Source organism: Camellia sinensis, chromosome 13 (genome assembly GCF_055761805.1).
Source record: "Camellia sinensis isolate YWXY chromosome 13, ASM5576180v1, whole genome shotgun sequence".
NCBI lineage: Eukaryota > Viridiplantae > Streptophyta > Magnoliopsida > Ericales > Theaceae > Camellia > Camellia sinensis.
In genome coordinates this window covers 136,632,347-136,645,683 of record NC_138973.1, presented here as the reverse complement: position 1 = coordinate 136,645,683, position 13,337 = coordinate 136,632,347, and the positions used below count along the sequence as shown (strand labels likewise).

The following is a 13,337-nucleotide window of genomic DNA, read 5'->3' as shown; positions in this document are numbered from 1 at the left end:
GGAGATGGGGTTGAAGCCCATTGAATATAGCAGGAGCCATGTATAAGGATACTCAACCCAGGGACCAGAGATCCTGTAACTGGGTTCAATGAGAAAAACGATCATATGATGGCCGTGAGAAATGCACTAAATTACTTTTTACCCATCCCTATGATGTAAGTGCATTTATCCTGTAATGTTGTAGAGGTTGAGTTATTAAAAAACTCTTAATGAATTTCTATAGCTCTTATTGAGTGGGGTGTCATAGTTACAGGAGCACCCTTGACAGAATTAACCTATGTGAATGTGGTAGTGGGGTCGCTACCTATGAGATTTGGGCTAATTGTCAAACACACTCATGAATCCTGGGATCGCACAAAGCCGTAATGTGCTAGCTTTTAAAGCTTTTGTGAACACCTAGAATATTATGTGTGTGCAATAATTATTTATTTCCCTTAAGTAGTCATAGTTCAATGCTGAGCATACTATTGGCTCTGGAGTAGATATTATTGTTTCACTAATGGAGGTTCAATGCAGAGCACACCTACCATGATGCATAACATCCTTATTTGCCTAATAATCTCAGTTTTTGTTACCTATAATATTAAAATAGGTAGGGGAATATTAGCAGGTATTTTAATATTATAATGTGTTATAGGTTGGTTTTCTTTTTTTTTCTTCCTTGTTAAGCCTTCCAAGTCATCCAAGGTCTTGGTCTTAGTCTCCATAACTTATCCACCAATCTTATCTTATCCAAGTCTTGGTCAAGTCCACCAAGACTTATCCTTTCCTTGTCTTCATCTGTTTCTTCCCCACCAAGAACTTGTCTAACTAATTTTGATTTCTATATATATATATTAACTTATGTCCTATCTTTAGAGACACATAAGAGAGAAGAAGTTTTGGGTTGCTTTTGTTATGTCTAATGTGAGATTATCAGGCAAATAAAAAGGGTGTGTGTGATAAAGTTTTGGGTTCAACCAATCGTGCAGTATTGGTTAACCATACGACTTAGTCGGACTGTTGTATCCTGGGGGGGACAAGTCAAGGTTTTTTTTCTGCGCACCGGTGTGAGGCTTTGCCTAACCGCAGAGGGCTTGAATCTTCTTAAAGGGAGCGAGTTTCCCGCGCCTCAGCCCTTATAGTAGTCATTGTAACTTTTATTACTTGTATTTTCTGGTGTGTTATTGTAATTATCACCAACAAAAGGCTTTTGGTGTATGAGTAATGCCACAGGGGACTTTGGCTCAACATTTGTTTGAATGGGGTAAACTTGGGTACTCTCCTCTTGCTTGGAAGCAGAGGGTGACAATGGCATTGGATGTGGCCAGAGGGGTTGAGTATCTTCATAGCTTAGCACAACAAAGTTTCATTCATAGAGATTTAAAACCCTCTAATATACTTCTTGGGGATGACATGAGAACCAAGGTTGTCGATTTTGGCCTGGTTAAAAATTCACATCCCAAATATGAGGATCATTTTGGTCTTTCATTTGGCTGGGTTATGCGAGTTCGATCCTCGCCGGTGCCGTCGTCTTGCCGGTGCTGTCACTCTCCTCTTCATCTTTCTGTTCGATCGTTCGTAGGTGCCCTACTCCGAAAAGCTTGAGAGCTTAAAAGGAGAAGAAAGTAGAAAATAGGGTGAAAAAAAAAATTTATTCAAAACAACACCGTTTTGACCCACGGTAGGGATCATTGCAGGGAATAATGGCAGAGGATCCAGAGACTCCGTAACACAGGGCAGTAAATCAGTGCTACAATCCAAGGTAAGAGTCCTGATACTGGGTTTGGTGTGGGTGTTGTCACAGCACCTTGATGTGACAACAAATGCCACCGTTTTGATTTGTATAATAAAATTAAAAAAACAAAAAACAAAAAACAACAACAGCCCAAATCAACAGCCCCTCAAGACAAATCAGTGGTAACACACGTTTTCAGTTTTCTGTTTATATTTACAAAAATTTTAAAAACTCAAATAAAAACTTGTTTGGTAAAATTTTTGATTTATAAATCAGTGGTCGCAGTTTATAAATTTGGCTAAAAAATGAAAACACAAAAAATGTATTTCCATTTTGAGTTTTCAGTTTTTTTTTTTTATCACCCAACATTAGCCACCACCCGCCACCATTTTCCACCACCGTCTTCCGTCACCACCACCACCCACCCACCCTCCACCACCACCTGCCACCACCACTCACCACCCACCTGCTACCACCGGCCACCACCCGCCACCACTACCCACCAGCCACCAGCCACCACCCACCTGCCACCCACTCGCCACCACCACCCACCACTCGCCGCCACCACCACCACCACTACCACCACCACCACCACCACCACCACCCACCTATCATCCACCCACCACCTGCCACTATTATTCACTGCTCGCCACCACCACCTGTCACTTACTTGCCACCACCACTCACCACCCACCTGCCACCACCATTCACCACCTGCCACCACTAGCAACCCACTACCACCAGCCACCTGCCACCCACCCGCCACCACCACCACCACCACCCACCACCACCGCCACTATCACCCACCACCCACCTGCCACCCACCTATTACCACCACCCACCACTCACCACCACCACCCACTCGCTACCACTTACCACCCGCCACCGTCACCCACCCACCCACCACCACCACCACCACCACCACCACCCACTTGCTACCACCTACCACCCGCCACCGTCACCTACCCACCCACCACCACCCGCCATCCGCCACCCATTTGCTACCACCACCTACCACCCGCCGCCGCCGCCACCACCACCACCACCACCCACCACCCGCCACCACCCATCACCCACCTACCCACCCACCACCACCACCACCTGCCACCTACCCGCCACCCGCCACCACCCGCCATCGGCCACTTACCACCCACCACCCGCCACCGCCACCTCCCACTCACTACCACCCGCCACCTACCCGCCACCCGCCACCACCCGCCATCGGCCACTCACCACCCACCACCGGCCACCGCCACCTCCCACTCACTACCACCCACCAACCACCACCACCATCCACCCGCCACCACCCACCACCAATAGCTACCCACCACCCACCGTCACCACTTTCCACCACCGCCTTCCGCCGCCACTTGCCATCACTTGTCATTTCTCACTCTTTTTTATATTTTTAAAATTTTTTAAATATTTTGTCAATTACCAAACGAGTTTATAGTTTATGTTTTTCTAAAAATAAACAAAAAATAAACAAAAACTAATTTATAAAATTTTTATAAATATAAACTGAAAACGTAAACGTTACCAAACACATCGTAAACCATCCACCAAGAGAAAGAGAGAGAGTTTTTGGGTCACAAGGAAACAAAAAAATGCAAACAAGAATAAGTAAAAAGAGAAGACATCTTATAGTGAAAGTGTTCCTCCATGTCAGAGACGAATAACCATTGGCGTTTCTTTTTCTTCAAATCAAAGAAAGCCCAAATATAACAATCTCTCTCTCTCTCTGTATATGTCTCTGTTTCTCAATTCCTTCTCTATTTGTATTTCTCTATCTTTCTCTCTCTCCACCACCACCACGATGATGATGACGAAGAAGACTCGATGACGGCATCCATAAAGTAGGCGTTGCAGGGAATGAGAGTTTGGTGGAGAGTTGGACCTAGTCCATTGGGAAATCGATGTAGTGGGGGAGGAAGATGATGTCGCTAGGAAACGGGTTAGGTTCTCAGTGCCCGACTCATGGGTGCTTAGCAATCCACAGTCAGTGCCACTAATTTTTCCCGAAAGAAATTATTGATTTCAATGCTCCAAGAGGATTTTGCTATCACAGCCTCAAACCCCATCGAAATATTTTTTTATTTTTGCTTTGGTTTTTGTTTTTGGTCAAGAAGAAGGTGGATCCAATCTTCCAATTGCGCGAGCACGTACATGTAGAGAGAGAGAAAGAGGGCTATTGATTTGGGGTAGGTCTTGAGGGGCTGTTGATTTGGGCCGTTGTTTTTTTTTTTTTTTAAATTTTATTATACAAATCAAAACGGTGGCGTTTGCTGTCACCGCAGAGTATTGTGACAGCAGCCACCCCAAACCCCCTTATATTGGGGGGTGAGCAGCAGATCTTTTGATTTGTCCAAACTAGTTGAATCGAATCTCGCATTTTGGATAAATACATAATGATGAGCGGATGGTGGTAGATTAATTTTTTTTTTAATCCATCTAGTTTTGGACAGATAGCAGATTTGAGATTTCTTTGACCGCAACTGAACTACCAAACTGCAACTACCCCTAATAATTTGTAAGATTTTGTGTTTTCAATTTGTTTAGATATTCTGTTTGTATTTCTAATTGAAAAACAATTTAAATATTCTGTTGTATTTTTAATTTGTTTTCAATTTGAAAATTCTTTTATCAAATGACAAGTGTTGATATTCTGTATTTTTTTGTAGAAAATATAAGGCTTAATTTTGTCCTTTTTTTAAAAAAATCAAATTAAATAATTTTTGAATAAAAAAAATTAATGAAATAGATTTGATAATACATGATTTTCTTATATGTATTTATAATTGGTATTTGACAATTTACTTGATAATCTTTTGGTTATGTTGAGTTGGATTGTTATCTAAAAAAATGTTGACAATTTTTGTATTATGTTCAAAATTTGTAAAAATTTAAACTGCCAAACAGATTCGCATACATCCGCCAATCTGTTCAATCTACATCCGTCAATCCGGCGGACAGATGTGGATTGATTTTTTCCAATCTGTCAATCTGGTAAACGGATAGCGAATTGGAAATTTTTCAGCCGTAACCGAACCGTGAACACTCCTACCTGATACATATATATATACCAATGTATGCCGTGCTTAAAAGCACGGTGTAAATACTGCAGTATAAATACTGTTATGATCAAAATACAGATAATTTATATGTATCATGTTAAAATTTATAAAGTCTGTAATATTTTTTGATAAAAATATTTTTAAAATATAAAGAAATATTATTTTTGATATGGGTTGAAATGTAAGTTTTTAATTTTGTTATAAAAAAAATGGGAAATGATGTTGGGGAAATATTATTTTTGTTATGGGTTATAAAAATGAGGAAATATCATTTTTGTTAGTGTGTCAGAAAATAATTTTTTTTTTTTTTTTTAGCTAATCTAAGTTACAAATTTTAAGTGAGGTGACATGACTCAATTTGAGCAGTCCTACGAAGGAAGGGATGGGAGGGGATCCTTGTTCCCACACCAACTATTCAACACAACACCACACAAAAATATATTTTTATTTTACATATATACATTCACCAACGCACATGTATCTATTCATCCATGCACACACAAAAGTAGTTCTATCCCACAACAGCGATCTGCTATGAACCTGTGAGGGTTTTTTTTTTTTTTTTTTTTTTTTTTTTTTTTTTTTTTTGAGTCTTTTTTTGATTATTCGAATCGTTTATATTATAAGATTCGTCGAGTATATAATCCATATAAAATCAAGTTAATCAGAAATTCAAATCGTTCATATTGTAGGATTTGTGGAGTATATCATCCATATAAAAATCAAGTTAATCAAAAATCTATAACCCCATGATTATATTCAAATTGTTTTACAAAAATTACCAAGATAATATCAGCCGTTTACTTTTTAAAAAACAAATGTGCTCTTGTTATAAAGTTATAGATTTTCAATCAATTTAATTTTTTGCATGAATGATTTGTTCAACAAACCCTACAATATGAACACTACTACAAAAATAGTTAAAGATCACACTTTGACAAAAAAAAAGATCTCACTTTTATTGGAAGTGTGATAAAAAAAATTATATTGATATTTTAATCACACTTAATTTGATTAAGTGTGATAATATTTATTTTTTATGTCACTTTTCAATTAAGTGTGATTATATATATATTTTTTAATCACACATTCTAATTAAAAGTGTGATTATATATACACTACTACTTTTTAATCACACTTTTTAAACAAAGTGTGATTATATATATATTTTTTAATCACATTCTAATTAAAGTGTGATTGTTTATATATTTTTTAATCACACCTTTTAATTAAAGTGTGATTATATATACACAATTACTTTTTAATCACACTTTTTAAACAAGTGTGATTATATATATATTTTTTAATCACACATCCTAATTAAAGTGTGATTATTTATATATTTTTTAATCACACCTTTTTAATTAAAGTGTGATTGTATATACACTACTACTTTTTAATCACACTTTTTAAGTAAGTGTGATTATATGTATATATTTTTAATCACACATTCTAATTAAAGTGTGATTATTTATATATTTTTTAATCACACCTTTTAATTAAAGTGTGATTATATATACATTATTACTTTTTAATCACACTTTTTAAATAAGTGTGATTATTTATATATTTTTTAATCACACATTTTTAATTAAAGTGTGATTGTATATACACTACTACTTTTTAATCACACTTTTTAAGTAAGTGTGATTATATATATATTTTTTAATCACACATTCTAATTAAAGTGTAATTATTTATATATTTTTTAATCACGTTTTTTTAATTAAAGTGTGATTATATATACACTACTACTTTTTAATTACACTTTTTAAGTAACACTACAAGAAAAGTGGGCTTATGAGACGAAACTTTTTGCGACGGCAAAAATGTGACCTTTTGAGACGGCACAATTTGCCGTCGCAAAAAATATGACTTTTTGAGATGGCACAACTTGCCGTCGCAAAAAATGTGACATTTTGAGACGACACAATTTGCCGTCGTAAAAAATATGACTTTTTGAGACGGCACGACTTGCTGTCTCGCAAAAAAAAAAATGTGACTTTTTGAGACGGTACAACTTGCCGTCGCGAAAAATATGCCTTTTTGAGACTGCACAACTTGTCGTTGCAAAAAAATGTGACTTTTTGAGACTTCATATATATAGTTACAAAATGGTTTAAATAAATGCAATGGTATTTTTCTATCATAAAAAAAAAATTAAAAAAACGACGTCGTCTTACTCTTTTGATATAACATTTCTCTTTTCATCTTCCTGTCTCTCTGTCTCTATCTCTGTCTCTCTTTTCTTTCTCTCTCTCACTCATCACTCTTCTCTGTCTGTCTGTCTCTCTCTCTTTCTCTCTGTGTCTCTATCTCTCTTCTCTTTCTCTCTCTCACGCATCACTCTTCTCTGTCTGTCTCTCTTTCTTTATGTCTCTGTCTCTATCTCTCTTCTCTTTCTGTCTCTCACTCATCACTCTTCTCTGTCTGTCTGTCTCTCTTTCTCCTTGTATCTCTCACTCATCTTTCTTCTTTCTCTGTCTCTCTCTCGTTTATCTCTTTTTGCTATTCTCTCTCTCTCTCTCTCTCTCTCTCTCTCTCTCTTTTTGTCTATCTCTCGAGCATCTTTTGTCTCTCTCTTTTTTTTTTGTCTCTCTGTCTCTCTATCTCTCTGTCTCTCTCGTTTTTCTTTATTCTCTCTCTCTCTCTTTTTTTTCTATGCCTCTCTCTCGTTAATCTCTTTTCGCTTTCTTTCTCTCTCTTTTTGTTTATCTCTTGTTCATCTCTTGTTTCTCTGTCTTTTTCTGTCTCACTCTCTCTCTATCTTTCATCTCTTGGTTCTAGATCATGACACAATGCAATTATACAATTGGATTTGTTATTTTTATAACTGTATTTTAATCTTAATATTATTTACACCGTACCTTTAGGCACGGACATACGCTAGTATATTTATATGGAGAATGAGTCATTACTATGTAATGAGCACATCTGTGATTGTTGTACGTCTCATTGGGGCCCGTTTTGGGTCATATTTTGATGATGTGAACCGTTTATTTTTTAAAAAATATCGAGTAGAATATATTTATAAAAAATCAAATTAGTCATTTATATTAGTTTTCATTTGATTAAAATAATATCTAAATTTGACCAAACTTACTAGTTGTGTGATCCAAGTAATTATTTAATTTTTTCCACTAGCAATTATATAGAGCTAAATTTTATTGTCAAATGTGAAAGAATTTGTAAATTTAAAATTATAAACCTAAAAATTACTTTTATAAGTTTACAAATTTTAATACAAAAAATAATATGTAAAGTGAATAGTAAAGAGATTGATTCTGTACAACTACAAAAATTGAAAGGCAGCAATTCAAGATAAATTGTTATAGGCCAAATCTGATTAATTCTTTATCACCTTCCTCTGTCAAATTAATTAATTGTAACAATATTTGAATGAAGCACAACATACGCCTCTTTTATGTTGTTTTACTTGAATTTTAGAAATGAGCCCTAGAATGTCCACGTGCTAACTCAATATCTCACTGCGAAGAACAGAGAGAGAAACGCACGAGGAGAGACACTGGGTCGTCGCCGTTGCAGTTGCCGAAGTCGACGTTGAGGAACCACATCTCCCTAATCTTCTTCTTCTTCTTCGCTTTCGTCGCAGCAAATGGTAAGCGGCTTTCGGGGCCTCCGTGCGTGTTGCTTCCGCTTCTCTCACACGGCGGCGATTCCTCTCCCCATACACTCCTCCGCGCTCTCTTTCCGCCGCCGACTGTTCGTCACCAACTGCTCAGCCTCCGTCGCCGGAAAAAAGGAGAAGGTAATCGTGATTTCCGGCCCCACCGGTGCCGGCAAAAGCAGGCTCGCTTTGGAGCTCGCGAAACGCCTCAACGGAGAGATCATCAGTGCTGACTCTGTCCAGGTTTTAGAGATTTTCGCGCCGATAGCTCTTGTTTGGTTACGTAAAAATTTGAGGAAAAAGTAAACACTGAGCTAATTACAATACAACTGCTAGCTAAGTTGATTGAATTTGGTTTGTGTTACAGGTATATCGAGGACTTGATGTTGGATCTGCAAAGCCTTCATTGAGTGAAAGAAAGGTATTCATAGATTACTGCATTTTAAGATTCTACTTGTTTATAGCTCACAGGTCTTGTATCATGTATTATGGCCAAGTTTGGCGACCTAAAAATAATCCATCTTTTTTTTTTTTTTTTTTCATCAGATCACCTCTCTACTTTTCTGCATATCTTTTCGTAAAAATAAAAAAGTGCACTTATTTAGGTCATCATCTTTTCTCTATCATGTGTCATGTATCATGGTCATTTGGTTGTTATTGCTTAATTTTATAAAATAAGGTATGTGAAAGTTTGAAAGCGTCTATCTGTCTTTTTTGTAAGTGATTATTTCTTTCTCATACCTTGTATATGTGTGCTTATGCTTTGAATTTAACCCTTTTTTTTAGCGTGATTGTCTGTCCATCGGTCACTATCGTGGCAACACCCCAATCAATGGGTTTACAAGTTTCTGTCCAACTAGAAGATCTATCAGAAAAAGGTAGCTTAGTCTACGAGGATTAGGAAACACCATGATACACTAGTGCATAAAACAAATCATAGTTCTACTGGGCTAATGACAGGTGAATTGGTAGAGATAAACAAAAAGAGAAAAAGATAATGGACTTAATTTGCATTTTTGTGTTGTTTTCCTTTCTTTTTTGCGCCTTTTTGTGTCAGTTTCTGTTCGTTTGATGACAATGTTGTCTGGCTAAAGAGCCTTTTGTTTTTTTCTCTGTGTCTGTTGTTAGTTTTGTGGTGCCTGAGGGATGCCTCTTGTAAACCTGTATATGTTATTGTTTTTAATTTATAACTTATTTACCTAAAAGAAAGAGAACCCACAGTTTTGGCTCTATGTTTTGTGATTTATTAATTTCCTTCAATGGTTTCATCTTGTTTTGCAGGTCTATGAGGATGAAACAGTTTCTATTAACCCTTAGATTTATTTTATATTTTTATATTTTTGGCCTTTTTGATTCAGGGATCCACAATTGCTGATCTTTCAGTCTCTATTACACGGGTTGAGAATTACCAGCTGCCTCTTGAGGCTCCTCCCCTAACCCCTGTAAGTACCACGGCTGTTAAAAATAATACTTTGGTATCTATTTTTATAATACTATTCTATCTATTCATTCTAAAAATTTATAGATAATGCGAATGTAAAAAAAGTTGGATGGGCTAATGACAGGTGAATTGGTCATGGACCTACTCACCTGATCCTGAGGCCCACATTGTAGTTTTTTGGAAACCTTAGTCGCTTTACTCCTAGAAGGATATAAAACCAAAGAAAATTATCAGTGAACAAGAAAAAATAATAATGATGGTGATAATAACAATAAAATAAATAACCTACTGATTGTAGCAGCAAGCAGACATAGGTCAAACCCTCTGATGTTTTAATCAGTGAAGAAAACAAACTAGAAAACTTTGAAAGTGATTATATATTTGAAACCAGGTGAACTTATAGAGTTATTACTACTTTATTGATCTTATTAGCTTGTGAATTTCTCTCTATGATTTTCATGATTTGCCCAAGCATTATTATTACTAAAGCAATACTATGAATTGCTAACAAACACATTCAATGTCATATCACTACATATCGAAAAATTTTGTATGGAGGGATTAAGTATAATGATATTTGATTTAACATTCATGCAATAATTCTTGTGAATGTGTGTCACTCTAACATGTCATGCTTGCTTGACATTGATCATCACATATACAGTCAGTTGATGCATAACCACAGCAGAGTTGATTGATTCCCATATAGGTTGATAGTTTGGTTTTGGAGTTGCTAAAAGGCAATTTGTGTTTGTAGCGGTCTCTGAATTAATTTGTATTTTCATTTTTCAGGTCAGAAATTAATTAGAAAGATGCAAAATATAGTCAAAGAATTCAAGAAGTTTGTGCTTCAAATTTTTTGGTGGCTGTGGGGAAAGGATTGGGGCAGTTTAACAACTGGATAAATTACATTATTTTTGGTGTGATCTAAATGTAAGTTTATAAATTAATTAGTAAGTTTATTCATATGCTTCTGGCGATTTTTAAATTAATTTGTTTTTTTATTTTTCAGGTCAGAAATTTCTTGGAGAGATGCAAAATATGGTCAAAGAATTCAAGAACTTACTTTTTTCAAGTTTTTTATTTTTTATTTTTTAATGTATGTAATCACAGTTAATTTTTTTTTTATTAATTTCTTTGTATATACTTTTAAACATTTAACTTTCATTTATGAAATATATGATATTATTTCATTCAATATATGGTTGTGATTCAAAATATAGTATATAGTGTGTATTACATTATTCAAATGAGCGTGCAAAAATAATATTGATTATTCTTTAAATATGTCAAATTTTTTTTTATCACAGGTTTTATTAGTTATTAATCACACTTAAAATGTGTGATCTAAAGTTTTTAATCACACTTAAAAGCTGTGATCTAAATGTTTTTAACCACACTTAAAAGGTGTGATCTAAATATTTTTAATCACACTTAAAAGGTGTGATCTAAAGTTTTTAATCACACTTAAAAGCTGTGATTAAAAGCTGTGATCTAAATGTTTTTAACCACACTTAAAAGGTGTGATCTAAATATTTTTAATCACACTTAAAAGGTGTGATCTAAAGTTTTTAATCACACTTAAAAGGTGTGATCTAAAAGTTTTTAACCACACTTAAAAGGTGTGATCTAAAGTTTTTAATCACACTTAAAAGGTGTGATCTAAATGTTTTTAATCACACTTAAAAGATGTGATGAAAGCATTTTTTAATGACACTTAAAAAGTGTGATTAAAAATGATCATTTTTAATCACACTCTTAAAAATCACACTTTAATAAAACTTAAAAGGTGTGATTAAAAAACATATTTATCTATATTTGTAGTAGTGGAACGATTCAGATCATCAAAAAAAACTGAAAAAAAAGCCTCTACAAGCTCACAACAAATTACTGTTGTGACTTAGTAAGATCAGCACCTTGGGTTCCTATCCCACGCCACAACACCACACAAAAATATATTTTATTTTATATATACATCCACTCATGTGTATATATCTATTCATCTACCCATGCACGAGTCCAGATCCTTTGCAGTGACACCCTGTGGTGCTTCTTGCTGTGATGCCAAAACGGTGTCGTTTTGGCCTAATTTTTTTTTTCTTCCCTATTTTGTTCTTTCTCTAAGCTCTCAAGGGATGCAGAGGTGATAACCCGAAGTACCTTAAACGACTAAAGATGAAGAAGACCATGGCAGCGGAGATGAGAGAGAGGGAGAGAGAGAAGAAGAAGAAGAGGAGGAGGATTTAGGTGAAGCAAAATATAAAAAAAAAATTAAAAAACTTTTGAATCGGTTCTTAATCGTTTTTCACAAACAGGAATCCCTTTCACAAATCACTCTTTTTGCTCAACACGCTTCACTCACCTCCACTCTTGCTTGGAAGTCCATGATAACTTTTATCTTTTTATCATTTGTTTATCTACTTTATTGAAATAAGGGTTACTGTTCACATTCATTTGCAAGGCCAAAAAATAACTTAACTAGTCAACGACACAAACATCAATTGAATATTTTTCTATATAGAAATCCACAAATCCACATTGTCATCATCATTTATATATAAAACCAAATCAAACCAACCAGAAATCTAACAAAGACTCTACATATGATCCTTAAAAAAATAAAAAACAGAGACTATGACACATTCCGTAAAGGCGGTGGTGATCGGAGCCGGAGCCGGAGTCGGAGTCGGAGTCGCCGACCTTGTTTCCGAGAATACCTAGATCATAATGTGTTTTCTGAGGTTTCCCCCGTTACATTCTTTTGTCGCCTCGCTGTCACTGTCTTCCTCTTTGTCAAGTTAGAGTTCTAGTTATCAAATGTTTGAGAACTTTGAGAGAGAAGAAAACAAGGGAAGATGTAAAGGGGAAAAAGGGCACAAAAAAAATAAAAAAACTTGGTCAAATCGATGTCGTTTTTTAACAACAGCAGCAACTGTCATAGGACATCACGGCAGACGATCTGAACTCACCCCTGCACACACAAAAGTGGTGTGTGCCCAATATGGGTGAGCATGGATCAGATTGGAGTAAAACCAGGACCAATCCGTTATCTACGGTTCCTAAAAAATCGGAACCAATCCAATCCAATCCGTGTAAATCATGGAACCAATCCAAACCAATCTATTTAAACACGGATTGGATCGGTTTATGACCACGAATTCACATAATTAAATAACAAAAATATATATATATAACACTTTAATTTCATAAAAATATAAACATAGCGCTATATTAGTTCCACAATAGCAACATGTTTTTCTGTAATAGTGACATAATGTTCTAGAATTTAAACAATCATAAGAAAACTGGTTTCACCATAAGTTTTCAGACTATTATAAATTAAAACTAAAAAATAACAAACAAAAGTAATAAAAGAAGATTTTATACAGGTTTAGGTTTGAGTTTAGGTTTTATATAAAATAAGAAAAGATACTATGAGGGAGGATATATAATAAAAATATAGACTATTTGTATACG

General features: G+C 35.4%; 2 long non-coding RNA genes across 3 annotated transcripts; both read left to right on the top strand.

Moving 5' to 3' along the window:
• Positions 1–8,252: 8,252 nt before the first annotated feature.
• On the top strand, positions 8,253–8,830 carry LOC145806038 (uncharacterized). The gene is made up of 2 exons (XR_014348466.1): positions 8,253–8,662; positions 8,787–8,830. It is a non-coding gene; the product is annotated as an uncharacterized LOC145806038 (long non-coding RNA).
• Positions 8,831–9,395: 565 nt separating this feature from the next.
• On the top strand, positions 9,396–11,058 carry LOC145806037 (uncharacterized). Of its 2 annotated transcripts, XR_014348465.1 has the most exons (3): positions 9,396–9,861; positions 10,653–10,793; positions 10,873–11,058. It is a non-coding gene; the product is annotated as an uncharacterized LOC145806037 (long non-coding RNA). The 2 variants fall into 2 exon arrangements; XR_014348464.1 differs by lacking the exon at positions 9,396–9,861 and having other exon boundaries at positions 10,185–10,793.
• Positions 11,059–13,337: the final 2,279 nt, after the last annotated feature.